General features: G+C 34.5%; 1 long non-coding RNA gene across 1 annotated transcript in view; it reads right to left on the bottom strand.

The window, feature by feature from the left end:
- Positions 1–2,850: 2,850 nt before the first annotated feature.
- Positions 2,851–12,649, bottom strand: part of LOC123590255 — a 29,485-nt gene continuing 19,686 nt past the window's right edge. Inside the window, exons 2-4 of the long non-coding RNA XR_006708689.1 lie at positions 10,638–10,686; positions 9,673–9,905; positions 2,851–3,015 (exon numbers count right to left, since the gene is read on the bottom strand). This is a non-coding gene — a long non-coding RNA (uncharacterized LOC123590255). The remainder of the gene's footprint in view (positions 3,016–9,672; positions 9,906–10,637; positions 10,687–12,649) is intronic.

Genomic DNA, 12,649 nt, shown 5'->3' with positions numbered 1-12,649 from the left:
TTCCATCTAATTAACTAATTGACTAACCACCACTTTTTACTAAATAGTTCACCCTTTCTTCTCAATCTGTAACGCTTCTGCTGTCATAAATCAAATTTTCATAGATTCATGCTTATGATTTACTCATAAGTCTTGGTATCTTATAAGTATATGATAATAAATCTTGGAATCTGGAAACTCTCATCTCCTTTTATTCTTTTTCAAGATTGAGTTGTCTATTTTTGGCCCATCCGCTCTTCCACATACACACACACACACACACACACAGACACGCACACACATTTAATTTAGCTTGTCAAGCTCATGAAAAAACCCAATCAGAATTTTGATTTGGATTGTAGTGAAGAAACTGTCATTTCTAAGATAATGAGGACTGCCATTAATGTGATATATCTCTCTACTATTCTTTTAGACAATTTTAATTAATTTAAATAAAGTGTTACTTTTTCCATAGAGATCTCAAGCATAATTTGCATTTATAACTAGGATTTTACATTCTTGTTCCTAATACAAGTGAAATTTTAAAATTATGTATTTTTGAAAGTTGCATAGAAAAGCCATTGATTCTTTACCAAACTTGTGTCAGGCCATCTTGCTATATTCCTATTTTTCTAATATTTTTTTATGTTCTTTTGAGCCTTTTATGTGGATAACAAATAATCCATGAATGATTATATATATTTTTATCATTTATAATCTTTGTTCTCCTTTACTACTCCTCTTTTATTTTCATGATCACCAGAAATTTCAGTCCTAGGTAGAATTAAAATGGTGACAATGGAAATCATCAGCCTACTCCTGACTCTAAAGGAAATGTTTATAAATTTTGCCAATGAGGCTTTGTAATTATAAGTAGTCTGTCTTTATCAGAGTAAGGGACTTATAATCTCTTCCCAGTTTAATAGAAGTTTATGATTACGTATCATTAATGATTACTATTAATGAATGTTAAAATTCATCAAATGTTTTCCTTGAGTCTGTTGAGATGGCTATATTGTTATTTCCTTCGATCAGAGTGGAGAATTACATTGACAAATTATCTAATTTAAAATAATTTTTTCATTGCTGGCATAAGTACTTTGATACATTAGTCTCATATATAGTTAGAAAGGATTTAATCATTCTCATTTTGGATTTTTGTATGTCTTTTCAAATTAGATATACTTATAATTTTCTTCTCTTATGTCCTTGACTATTTAAACATCATCAAGATCACACTAGTCTCAAAGGAGAATTTGGGAATATTACTCCTTTTTATCAAATTTACACCATTAGGACTTTCTGTATTTGGGGTAGTTTTTAGAATTTGTCTGTAAAATAATATAAGACCAGTAGTTTAATAGTTAAAGTATTTGATTGGCATATTTATTGCTACACATTAATCTGGTTAAATTTTCTTGATCTACAATTTATCCAGATTTTCTATTTCTTTTGGAGTCATTATTAAATAAGCTACTTTGTTTGTTTTAGGAAATTTATTGTTTTATGTATTTTCAAATTTAAGGATGTAGAGTTTTCTCTCTTTGATTTTATTTTCTAGCTTATCTGTAATTATATTTTTTTCAAATTTTTTAATGTTTATTTTTGAGACAGTGGGAGACAGAGTGCGAGTGGGGGAGGAACAGAGAGAGGGAGACACAGAATCGAAACAGCTCCAGGCTCTGAGCTGTCAGCACAGAGCCAGATGCCGGGCTTGAACCCCCAAACCATGAGATCTTGAGCCGAAATCGGACGCTTAACCAACTGAGCCACCCAGGCCCCTGTAATTATATTTTTTAAAAAATTAGTAATATTTATTCACGTCTTTTCATTTTTTCCTTGATTACTGTTGTTAAATATTGTCTGTCAGTCTTTTTTATTTTTAAACAAAGTTATGGTTTATTGATATTTCCTAATATTTGCTTTTATCTTTATTTTTTCAGTTATTATGCTTTATTTAGATGTATTTTATTGTTTTCTCTCTAAGGACTTTAGCTAGATATTTAGCCTGATAATTTTATCCAATGCAAATGGTTAAGGTGTGTTTCTTCCATACCTCACTTCAGCTATTTTTTCATAGGTTTGATATATAATGTTAGTATAATTCAAATTATTTTTAAATTTTTTAATACTGCTTCTTTGTAGTGTATTTTAAAATTTCCAGTTGCTCTTTTTAAACTTTTGTTGTTGTTGTTATTTGTATCTAAAGGGGTTTATTGAGAGAGCAATTGTTTTAGAGAGCATACTGTTTTATGTATACTTGAGAATAATTTATTTTCTTAATTGGTGTATGTTTTATTTTGTTATATTCTATGTAAGTTTTTCAAATTAATTTTCCAGTTCACTAATTCTATTTTCAGCTAGTTTGCCTACACTTTCATTATGCATTGAGTTTTAATTTAAAAAATTATAGCTTTCACTGCTACAAATTCTTTTGTTCTTTTCAGATACAACTTGCTTAATTTGTAGTTTCTTTTTCTGTTTATAGCTAATACATGTTTTATACTCTTTTTCTGAGATTTCCCATGAAAATATGTTCTTACAAGTTTAATTATACTGACTGTTGCTTCTGATGACTCTCACTCAAGGTGGTTTATTTCCTTATGTGCTCTGTAATTTCGTTTGTGAATCCATGTTTCATGTGGCTTTAACTGTATAAATTCCTTGAGACCCAGCAGGAAGGTATGTCTCTCAAAAAAAAAAAAAAATGGCTTTTACTTCTGTCACATAACTCTGGGAGCTATGAACTTAAGACCACTGCAATTTATTTATTTATCTTATTTTCTGAACCTTACATATAATATCAATGCAGACCTCAAACTTGTAGAAGAGCAGTATTATGAATTTTAATTCTCAGGAACTTACTTTATTCCATGTTGAAGATCACCACAGACTTATTTCCTCGTTATCTCCTTAGCGCAATAAGAAGATTTATTTTCAGACTTCCTTTTCACTGGCTGTACGTAGTCTTTTAAGGGTCCCAGGTTTGTGTGGATCCGCAATTATTTATCCTGGGCCTAAGTCTTTTCATTCTCTCTAAATTTTTTTAAAAAAATGTAGTTAGTTAACATACAGTACAGTATTGGCTTCAGGAGTAGAATTCAGTGATTCATCACTTACGTACAACACCCAGTACTCATCATAACAAGTGCCCTCCTTAATGTCCATCACCCATTTATCCCATCCCCCACCCACTTCCCTCCATCAACCCTCAGTTTATTCTCTATTGTTAAGAGTCTCTTATGGTTTGTTTCCCTCTCTCTTTTCCCCTCTTCCCATAGGTTTATATGTTTTGGGTTTTTTTTTTAATTCCACATATGAGTGAAATCATATAGTATTTGTCTTTCTCTAATGTATTTGGCTTAGCATAATATATGCTCCATCCATGTCACTGCAAATGACAAGGCTTCATTCTTTTTGATGGCTGAGTAATCCACATCTTTATCCATTCATCAATCAGTGGACATTTGGGCTCTCTCCATGGTTTGGCTATTGTTGATAATGTTGCTATAAACAGGAGGGTGCATGTACCCCTTTGAATCTATATTTTTGCATCCTTTTGGTAAATATCTAGCAGTGCAATTGCTGGATTATAGGATAGTTCTATTTTTAACTTTTTGAGGAACCTCCATACTGTTCTCCAGAGTGGATGTACCAGTTTGCATTCCCATCAACAGTTCGAGAGAGTTCCCCTTTCTCTGCATCCTCACCAACATCTGTTGCTTCTTGTGTTGTTAATTTTAGCCATTCTGACTGGTGTGAGATGGTATCTCATCATGATTTTGGTTTGTATTTCACTGATGATGAGTGATATTCAGCATCTTTTCACGTGTCTGTTAGTCATCTGGATGTCTTCTTTGGAAAAGTGTCTATTCATTTTTTCTGCCCATTTCTTAACTGGATTATTTGGTTTTTGGGTGTTGAGTATGATAAGTTCTTTATAGATTTTAGATACTAACCCTTTGTCAAATACGTCATTTGCAAATATCTTCTCCCATTCCATAGGCTGCCTTTTAGTTTGTTGATTGTTTCCTTTGCTGTACAGAGGTTTGTTGTCATAATAAAGTCCCAAAAGTTCATTTTTGCCTTTGTTTTTCTCGTCTCTGGAGATGTATATAGTAAGAAGTTGTTCCAGCTCAGGTCAAAGAGGTTGCTGCCTGTGTTCTCCTCTAGGATTTTGATGGCTTCCTGTTTTACATTTAGGTCTTTCATCCATTTTCTGTAGGTTCCAGCGTACCTATCTTTTACCTAGTTGGCTAAGTTTATTCCTAGGTATCATGGTTTGTGGGATAATTGTTTACGGGATCAATTTGTTCATTTTTCTTTCTGCTGCTTCATTATTGGTGTATAGAAATGCAACAGATTTCTGTATGTTGATTTTATATACTGCCACTTTGCTGAATTCATGTCTTAGTTCTAGCAATTTTTTGGTGGAGGCTTTCAGGTTTTCTACACAGAGTATCATGTCATCTGCAAATAGTAAAAATTGGATTCTTCCTTGCAGATTTGGATGCCTTTTATTTATTTTTGTTGTCTGATTGCTGAGGCTAAGACACCAGTACTATGTTAAATAGTAAAAATGAGAGTGGACATCCCTGTCCTGTTCCTGAGCATAAAGTAAAAGCTCTTATTTTTTCCTCTTTGAGGATATTAGCTGTGGGTCTTTCATATATGGCCTTTATGATGTTGAGGTATGTTGCATCTATACCTACTTTGTTGAGAATTTTTATCAAGAATGGAAGCTGTATTTTGTCAAATACTTTTTCTGCATCTATTGGAGAGGATCATATGGTTCTTATCTTTTCTATTATTAATGTGACATATCACATTGGTTGATTTGCAAATATTGAACCACCCCTGCATCCCAGAAATAAATCCCATTTGATCATGATGAATAATTATCTTAATGTACTGTTGGATTTGATTTGCCAGTATCTTATTGAGAATTTTGACATCTGTGTTCATCAGGGATATTGGCCTGTAATTCTGCTTTTCGGTAGGATGTTTGTCTGGTTTTGGAATCAAGGTAATACTGGCCTCATAGAATGAGTTTGGAAGTTTTACTTTCATTTCTATTTTTTGGAATAATTTGAGAAGAATAGGTATCAACTCTTCTTTAAATGTCTGGTAGAATTTCCCTGGAAATGCATCTTGTCCTGGGCTTCAGTTTGTTAGGAGATTTTTGATTACTGTTTCAAATTCTTTGCTGGTTGTGGGTCTGTTCAAATTACGTATTTCTTCCTGTTTCACTTTGAGTGGTTTATATGTTTCTAGTAATTTGTCCATCTCTTCCAGATTGCCCAGTTTGATGGTATATTTTTTTTTCATAAGATTCTCTTATAATTGTTTGTATATCTGTGGTGTTGGTTGTGATCTCTCCTCTTTCTTTCATGCTTTTATTTATTTGGGTCCTTCTCTTTTCTTTTTGTCTAGGGGGTTAAAAATTTTATTAATTCTTTAAAAGAACCAACTCTTAATTTTATTGATCTGTTCTACTGTTTTTGTTGTTGTTGGTGGTGGTGTTGTTCGTTTCTAAATTGTTTATTTCTTCTCTAATCGTTATTTTCCTTATTCTGCTAGCTTCAAGCTTTATTTGTTATTATTTTTTTAGATCCTTTATGGGTAAAGTTAGGTTGTGTATTTGAGACTTTTCTTGCTTCTTGAGGTAGACCTGTTTTGCATTATACTTCTCTCTTAGGGCTGCCTTTGCTGTATCCCAAAGGTTTTTAATTGTTGTGTTTTAATTTTCATTTGCTTCCATATAATTTTTTATTTCTTCTTTAATTTCTTGGTTAACCCATTTATTCTTTAGCAAGATGTTCTTTAACTTTCATGTATTTGTAGTCTTTCCAAACTTTTTCTTGTGGTTTGAGTTTCATAGTGTTGTGGTCTGAAAATATTCATGGTATCATCTCCGTCTTTTTGTACTTGTTGAGGTCTGATTTGTGACCCAGTGCGTGATTCTAGAAAATGTTCCACGTGCACTTAAAAAGAATGTGTATTCTGCTGCTTTAGGATGAAATGTTGTGAATATGTGTTTTTTAAATTTTTTAACCTTTATTTATTTTTGAGAGAGAGAGAAACAGAGAGCAGGAAAGGGGCAGAGAGAGGGAGACACAGAATCTAAAGCAGGCTCCTGGCTCTGAATTGTCAGCACAGAGCCTAATATGGGTCTTGAACTCATGAACTGTGAAATCATGGCCTGAGCTGAAGTTGGACGCATAACCACCTGAGCCACCAGGGTGCTCCCTGAATATGTCTGTTAATTTCATATAGTCCACTGTGTCATTCAAAATCATTGTTTCCTTGTTGATTTTCTGCTTAGATGATCCATCCATTGTTGTAAGTGGGGTGTTAAATTCCCCTACTATTATTGTGTAATTGTCAATGAGTTTCTTTATGTTTGCTATCAATTGATTTATATATTTGGGGCCTCCAAGTTGGAGACATAAATATGTACAATTGTTAGAACTTGATTTATAGGCCCTTTAATTATAATGTAATGCCCTTCTTCATCTCTTTTTATAGTCTTTGATTTAAAATCTAGTTTTTCTGTTTAAGTATGGCTACTCCAACTTTCTTTTGACATCCATGAGCATGATAGATGGTTCTCCATCCACTCACTTCCAATTTGCAGGTGTCTTTAGGTCTAAAATGAATCTCTTGTAGGCAGCATATAGATGGGTCTTGTTTTTTTTTTTTGTTTTGTTTTGTTTTTTTTTTATCCATTCTGATGCCCTATGTCATTTGATTGGAGCATTAGTCCATTTACATTGGAGTGATTATTGATAGATATAAATTTACTGCCATTGTGTTACCTGTCAGGTTGGTGTTTCTGGTGATGTTCTCTGTTCCTTTCTACTCTACCTCTAAAACTTCAGACTTTGCACTCTGCTGCTTATAAAAAACTCGTGGCATTAAACCCCTCTCCTTTCTCCATCAATGGTTTTGGGGAAGAGTTTTCTTGTGCAATCCTCTGCGGGTGTTTTTACAATTTTTCACCCTTTCACTCTTGTTCCTCTCTCTGGTCAGGACTCCCTCCCCTCTTCAGTACCCATGGCTGTTTTCTCCCCCAAATCAACTCTCTGCAGCTCCTACCTTCCATTAGGTGGTCGGGTTTCTATGTGTAGATGTGCAGCTTTGTTCTTTCAGTCCTCATATCAATTTCCTTAGTGTTCACAATGATTTGATATTTATCTAGCTATGTTGAGGGAGGAGGCAAACTTAGGTCACCCTACTTCTCCACCATGTTAATGGCTCTCCTTTTTTCTTTCTTTCTTTTTCTTCTTTTCTTTCTTCTTCTTTTGTTCTACTCTGAGTGGCTTTTACAGTCTTAAATTCTAGATTTCTGAGATCTGTAGAGACTCTTGGGGCAGATACAGCCTCAGTTTCAATTGAGAACTCTGGTTTTCTAACTTCTTTGATTTTGGAGTCTGACTATTTTCCATTAATTTCATGTGAATTTAGGTGTGCATCTGAAATGTTGAATTTTACAGAATATTTCTGAAAATTTTATGGAGAGAAGACTATTTTTTTTTAATCTTCCATAGTACTGGAGGAAAAAAAACCCTCTCTTTTGAAGTTCCAGAATGTGGGCTTTATACCTAACACCTATTTATGAGAATGAAATGAAGGCATTTTCACTCTAACTCAAATATTAGTAATATCAAAACAATAACAACAAAAAGTACAAAACTTCCAAACTTACAGATTCCCCCCTTAAATAATTAACTTAACCTTCATTATATTTGCTTTATTATCTATTTTTATCTCTCTGCAATCAAGAATAACATCATATTATAAATTTACTTTCTCATTAAATAATCTTCTATTCCAATAATTTACTTAAATATTGTCAATGATTGATTCCATAATTGCTGTTATCTGCTTGGTGTACTTCCAAAGTCATTTTACTCTTACATCCATCAAGATGTGTAATACACAGTTCTACTTTGAGTCACATCCTGAAAATCAATTAATGAAATACCTCATTAGTGGGGTGCCTGGATGACTCAGTGGGCTAAGCGTCCAGCTCTTGATTTTGGTTCAGGTCATGCATGATTTCATGTTTCGTGAGTTTAAGCCCCTCATTGGGCTCTGGGCTGGCAGTGAGGAGCCTGCTTGGGATTCTCTCTCTCTCCCCTTCTATCTCTTCCTCCCCCATCTGTGCTCTCCCTCTCTCTCCCTCAAAATAAATAAACTTTAAAAAATCATTAAAAAAACAAACAAATGCCTCATAAGATTCTCATACCTAATGCCTAATAAACTAATAAAGTTAGGACAGGCAATGTTACAAACGATAGGGATTAAATTTATTTCTTATGCTTAATTTTTTACCTCAAGTGCAACTGTTGTTTATGTCTTTGTTTTTAGAAAATCTAATAACAAAGTCCTTGAAATGAAACTTGAAATCTTAAGGCATGACAAGATTTTACTGGATACAATGATCCTTTCTGTCCCTTAACCTACTTACCAGATTATAAAGCTTCATGGATGTTTGACTATCAACTGATCCACTAGGATTGTTTATATAAGAAATCTAAAGGTACACTGATCTACAGGTATATTATTGATTCAAATGGCAATTTATCTTATTGGATAAGAAAACAACATCAGGTTTAGTTAGTGGAAAAGTCAAGTAAATGAAATCACAGAAAGTAGTACATGTCACCAAATATTATGGAGAAAAGGTAAAATTAATAGAGTGGCAATAAAAAGTTTGAATTCTTGCACTTGAAATGAGGGGGGAAAAAGCACAGTTTGGACAAGTAAAGGTTTTAGTTACTGCTAAACTAAGTAGCTATGACTTTTGGTTACTCAGCAATCAGACTACTCACTATTTACAGGATATCATAATGAGGCAACTCACATATAACAAGAATATGGTTGCTTCCACCACTTAGGGCAAACATTGGCAAAGCATGGCCCACAGAACAAATTCAGCCCATTGCCTATTTTTGTAAATAAATGTTTCTTGGAACATAGCTACTCTCCTTCACTTATGCATTGTCTTTTGAGACATTCATACTGAAAATGGCAGAGTTGAAAAGTTGGGACAGAGACCATCTGGCTTGAAAAGTGTAAAGCAGTTACTAGTTAGCCTTTTACACAAAAAGTTGCCCAATTCCTGGCTTTAAAGAATGTCTGTGGAAGTCTGGGAGATTTTTTTATTTCAGGCAAAGACAAGTTATATATGAGTTAAACCGTAGTGGTTTGATTTAAAGATGATTAACCATTAATATTTCTTTATGTTATTGTTGATAATCAACACTCATTTGTGTGTTCTATACATCATCGTCATGAGGGAAGCTGACACTTTCCTAGGTTGGGGAACACAAGGGGAGAACTATAAGGGAATTGTGAAATTCTTACTTGATTGCTAATGTCATAAACTAGTTTCAAGTTCTATGACCCTGGCCAATGATTAAACTGACTCTCTCCTGGAATATTTGTTCTTCCGAAATCTGCCTTTGCTGGGACCCCTTTACTTGCATTTCCCTTGACACAAATGGTATAGTATCAGCTCAATTTTTAGTGCTTCTTTAGTCAGTAGATATCTAGCAATATTAATTTTCTTCCTCTTTGTACAAGATCAAGAATAATCCATACTGCTGCACTCATTTATACAGATACAATTGGTCCCTGCATTCTTTTCTATAATCAGATAATACTTCAGTAGCAGCTTCTACTTACCTCCTGCCATCAAATCAGCCATATCTGACTTGTGAGATTTTCCAAATGGGATTCAGGTTCAGGAGACAAATGTTTTCTTGGTTAATCCTGTAGAAACCATTCTTTCCTCCTAGGCTTTTGGTGATGGATCAATATCCCTAGCCCTTTACCTTCTAGGAGTAGAGCTCATAGCATAGCTTGCAAGAAGGAAATCCATCTGGAAACAACCCTCTTACTCCCAGTTATTTAATAACCTTGGCATATATGAGAAGTTGAAAGTATATAGTTAGTTCTTGGAAAGCAACTTTGAAATTTATGCTAAAAGATATATCTCTGTTACCTGATAGCTATCAAACCATGGTGGCTCAGACAAACTAGATGAGTCCCATTTATACACATCTTTCTGACTTAATTGTATGACAAGGCATTGGTCAATCCAGACCTCCAATTGATTGTCATGGTTGCTGAAGATTTTATAAGTTAGGCACTGCCTTCATCATGGCTATGTTCTTTGAAAGTGCATATCAAAATACCCATGATATAATATAATAGGATTTAATGAGATAACATGCATGAAAGCTACTTCTACAATGCCTGGCACAGAAAAGAGATTTAATAAACGCATGTTCCTAATGATTAGCATACCAAGCCCTTTTATCAGAAGTGTCAAACATGCAACTTGTGAGCTGAATTCCCTGTATGATGATAACTAGTTAGAACTTGGTACCAGAAGCCCACCTATGACAAGGCCTTTATTCTCCAGGTCACCAAAGTTTCCATCAACGTGCCTCACACATTTTCCTTATCTGACAAGTCCAGGCATGAATTTACATTTGAAAACTTTGGCTTATAAAGTAAAATCCAAAATTCCTTTTCTCTCTGTCCATTAATAAAATCATCTTAGCAACCTGTTTGTATGTGCATCTCAGATCCCTGAAATCCCCAACCACAACCTGTTGCTAACTACCTCTGACCTCATTTCTTACCTCTTCTCTATCTTTCACTCTGTTCTGGTCACATGGGCCTCTGTTATTCCTAGAATATAAAAAGTTTTGACCATTTCAGGACTTCTCAATTGCTAGTTTCTCTGAATAGAACATATTTTTCCCATATACCTGCCTCGTTCATCCCAACACTTCTTTAGGTTCATGCTTGAAGCAGAAGTATCACCTTCACAGAGAGGCTTCCCTCACCACACTGTCTAAAATAATTTCTCTACTATTCTCTACTCAAAACCCTGCTTAACTTTTCTTCATAGTGGTTTTTATAAAGGTAATATATAATATAGTATATGTTAATGTTCATTTATTTAATTACTGTTGTCTATGGCCCTTAATAGGATGCAAGGTCTACAAACAGGCTGCTCTGCTATGGCCAGGACCAATGCAAAGAACCCAATAAATAGTCAGTATATATTTGTTGTTGCTGTTTACTGAGATACATTATATTTATTTTAGGTGTACAACACAATGGTTTCCTACACGTATGTATTGCAAAATGATTACCACAGTAAGTTTAGTTAACATCCATCACCACAGATAGTTATAATTTTCTTATCTTGTGATGAGAACTTACTCTATTAGCAATATTCAAATATATGAAGCAGTATTAACTGTAGCCATTATTCTGTACATTATATCCCTAGGACTTACTTTTTTTATAATTGAGCATTTGTACTCATCTTGTGACGAGAACTTACTCTATTGGCAATATTCAAATATATAAAGCAGTATTAACTGTAGCCATTATGCTGTACATTATATCCCTAGGACTTACTTATTTTATAATTGAGCATTTGTACCTCCTTTACCCATTTCACACATACCCACCCCTCACCTCTGATAACCAGCAATCTTTTTTTTTCTTTTTTTTCTTTTTTTAGATTTCACATATAAGGGAGATAATATGGTCTTCCTATCTGACTTATTTCACTTACTATAATGCCCTCAAGATCCACCTAAGTTGTCACAAAAGTTTTCTTTTTTATGGTTGAATAATATTTGTGTGTGTGTATGTATGTGTGTGGGGGGGGCATGTTTTATTTATCCATTCATTTGCCAATGGACACTTAGGTTTTAGTATTTGCTGAATATTCAGAATTAGGGGTGACTGGGTGGCTCATTCATTTAAGAATCCAACTTCAGCTCAGGTCATGATCTCATGATTCATGAGTTCAAGTCCCAGGTCAGGCTCTGTGCTGATAGCTCAGACCCTGGAGCCTGTTTCAGATTCTGTGTCTTCCTCCCTCTCTGCTCCTCCCCACTCGCACTCTGTTTCTCTCTCTCTCTCCCTCCCTCCCTCTCAAAAATATACAGAATTAGGAACATTTTAGTGAATAATGCAGAGCCAATATTAGAGTACGTGGTGGTTGTGATGGGCTGGCAATAGTGGGGATGGTGATTCACCAGTCTAGTCAAGTCATATGAATTAAAAAAATTAGCCTTTGACTCACTTCCCTCCTTAAATTTTAAGAAGGTCTAAAGTAAGGCAAAGATGAACTTTTGACTTCTGTCTTTTGACTTTTGGCTTTAATTTTATGTGTCAGCTTGGATGGACCTTGATGCTCCAATGAGTGGTAAAACATTCTGAATGTTTCTGGGAGGATGTTTTTTGGTAGAGATTAACATTTAAATATGAGTAAAGAAGCTTGCCCTCTGTAAGGTGGAAGACTATAATAGAACATAGAAGAAGAAATTTTGCCAGCAGACTGCCTTGGACTTGAACTGCAAAATGGATTTTCCCTGAGTCTTCAGCTTACTTGAACTTCCTATAGATTTCTGACCTGTCAGTCTCCTTAATCGCACAAACCAATGCCTTAAAATCAATCCATCAATCTCTCTCTCTCTCTCTCTCTCTCTGTCTCTCTCTCTCTCTCTCTGCACACACACACACACACACACACACACACACACACATCTGTTGGTTCTGTTTCTCTGGAGAACTCTGACCAACATAGCTTCCAAAATAGAGTTATCACCTTAAATATATAAAACTAACA

Source organism: Leopardus geoffroyi, chromosome B4 (assembly GCF_018350155.1).
Source record: "Leopardus geoffroyi isolate Oge1 chromosome B4, O.geoffroyi_Oge1_pat1.0, whole genome shotgun sequence".
Lineage (NCBI taxonomy): Eukaryota > Metazoa > Chordata > Mammalia > Carnivora > Felidae > Leopardus > Leopardus geoffroyi.
Note: the sequence above shows the minus strand (reverse complement) of the source record. Positions and strands in the feature narration are given on the sequence as shown.